This window comes from Penaeus vannamei, chromosome 25 (genome assembly GCF_042767895.1).
Source record: "Penaeus vannamei isolate JL-2024 chromosome 25, ASM4276789v1, whole genome shotgun sequence".
NCBI lineage: Eukaryota > Metazoa > Arthropoda > Malacostraca > Decapoda > Penaeidae > Penaeus > Penaeus vannamei.
The window spans coordinates 34582422-34584921 of NC_091573.1; the positions used below are offsets into that span (position 1 = coordinate 34582422).

The 2500-nt window shown below is 56.7% G+C and overlaps 1 protein-coding gene across 4 annotated transcripts in view; it reads right to left on the minus strand.

Annotated features, from left to right (window-relative positions):
* The window catches only part of step (cytohesin steppke), a 330278-nt gene that overhangs the window by 93065 nt on the left and 234713 nt on the right, over window positions 1-2500 (minus strand). The window contains exon 1 of one of the 4 annotated variants that reach the window (XM_070139525.1): window positions 1766-1809. The exons of the other annotated variants lie outside the window; for them this stretch is intronic. The gene's annotated coding sequence lies outside the window, so the exon portion shown is untranslated. Of the gene's footprint in view, window positions 1-1765; window positions 1810-2500 lie in introns of those variants that run through there. 4 annotated transcript variants of the gene reach the window in all.

The window sequence follows — 2500 nt, forward strand, 5'->3', positions numbered from 1 at the left end:
GTCCTTTCTTCTCTCTCTCTCTCTCTCTCTCTCTCTCTCTCTCTCTCTCTCTCTCTCTCTCTCTCTCTCTCTCTCTCTCTCTCTCTCTCTCTCTCTCTCCCTCTCTCTCTCTCCCCATTCCATCCAGCCGTGCTTGGGTGTCCTCTTACCCGACAAGAAAGCGAGGAAAACAAAATAAAAATAAAAAGCTTCGGAGCTTCCTAAAACATCTTTTTTTTTTTGTCTCTTCTATACCGTGCGTGATGCATCCTAGTACTTAATTAAATGACTATGCACACGCCTAACGTATTTCCCAGGTAATTAGGCTGGTAAACAAACACGATTTTTTTTCTTGTGATCAAATAATTAGCTAATCTAATTCTCCCTACAAATTTCCCCTTTCCAGCTCTCCCTCCCTAACACACCCTCTCTCTCTCCTCTTTCTCCTTCACCCTCACCCTCTCCCCTATCCTTCACCCGCTCCCTCTCCTCTTCCTCCTTCACCCTCTCCCTCTCCCCTTCCCCTTCTCCCTCTCCTTCACCCTTTCCCTCTCCCTCTCCCTCTCCTTCACCCTCTCCCTCTCCCTCTCCTTATCCTCTTCCCCCTCACCCTCTCCCTCTCCCTCTCCCTCCCTCACGCCCACAGCTCTAACGAACGCCGCGACACAAAACCCGCCCGCCCGCCGCCACGCCCTTTCATATATCAGCGTCAGGCCCCAGACATCATTAGCGTCGGAGTTACACCTTCGGCAAACAAAGGGACCCTGTTTGTGCTTCCATCTGCATGAGGACTCCGCCGCTTCTTCCCGCGGCGAGGAGGACGCGCGCGCTCCTACGCCTCCTCCTCGGGCCTCCTCCTCGACACATTCCAAGGACTTCTCGGGACGCTCTTCTCGGAACACTGCGTCGCCATATACGTATATATATATATATATACACACACACACACGTGGCAATGAGGCTTCATCGCGGGAGGTCTCAGACTCGACTTCGGATCGCGGAGCTTCGTCGCCGGAGCTCCAACGCCGAGAGCTTCGGAACGGCCGACCACTCTGACCGCTCTTCCCTTTCCATCCCGCGGATCGGACTCATTTCCTTCATTTCCCACACTTATCGCAGACGCACACGCACACAGACACTCGCGCCCACGCCCACCTCCGCCCTTCAGCGCCCAGAAGCCCCGCACGACCTACGAGGCCGAGGAACAGCCCACGAGTCCCGCCAGATAGGCCCACCACCCACTCCTCCGTCCCCTCGCCTCCCTCCCCCCCCAACAGACGCAACACCAACACCCGCACTACGCACAGGGAACGCCCACACACACGCACACACGCGCGCACGAACAACGACGGGATAGGAAAGGAAAGACAGAAATGAGGGAGAGAGAAAGGGAGAAAAAAAAGAAGTAATGTAATAAAAGGTGTGGCCGCGGGAGGCTCTTTCGTCAGCGCAATGTGGCAATGGCGAATGGTCCACCTGGGAATGGCGGCCGCGATTATGTCGTGCGCTAAAGGGGTTTTAAGGGGGCCGCCCGCTCCCCGACACGCTTCTCAGTTGATGGCTTCCAAAATAAAACAGTGCTTTCAAATACAAAACTAAACACACACACACACACACACACACACACACACACACACACACACACACACACACACACACACACACACACACACACACACACACACACACACACACACACACACACACACACACACACACACACACACACACACACACACACACGCACACACACACGCACACACACAAACTAACAACGCACACGGACCCGAGTTCAAAGTGGCACTCCGAGAGAATCCTTCCGCGGGCACTGAGGCACCGCCGTAACCTGACGCGGGCACCTCCCCCCCTCCCCCTCCTCCTCCGGCGTCACCTTCCCCCCCCCCCCGCCTCCGTTTCCGAAAGGGAGGCAAATAATCATTCTATTAGTCTAATGGACATCTCATCTGCAACGGCGGTGAGGGGATAGGAAGGGGGGGGGGGCATGAGGAGGGGGAGAGGAAAAGGAACAGCGGGAGGGCAAGGGAGAGGGGGCGCCGAGCCCTAGAAAGTCGTTCTGAATTCCCTCCCCCCCCCCTCTCCGCCGCGCCCGCAAGCTGACGGGGGGCCCTCGTGCTCGCCTCGCCATGGGGTTTCCATTACTCAAATGACGCCGCATTGTTCTCCGCGCGACTGCACCTCCTCCTCTGCGCGTACGGCTGCCAGGAGTCACCTCCTCCTCTGCGCGTACGGCTGCCAGGAGTCACCTCTGCCTCTGCGCGTACGGCTGCCAGGAGTCCTAATCACCTGCGCTCCTCAGTAACCTCACCTGCACTCCCTCCTTCGCAACCTGTCTTCCTCTTAACTCCCACGTCCTCCTCCTTCTCTTCCACCTCTCCGCCTCACCTTCACCTCCTCACTTCTCAACCTCGCTTCTCTTCCCATTCGCCCTTCTCTCCTCCAACTCCTCCTCCTCTTCCACCTCTCCACCTCACCTTCACCTCCTCACTTCTCAACCTCGTTT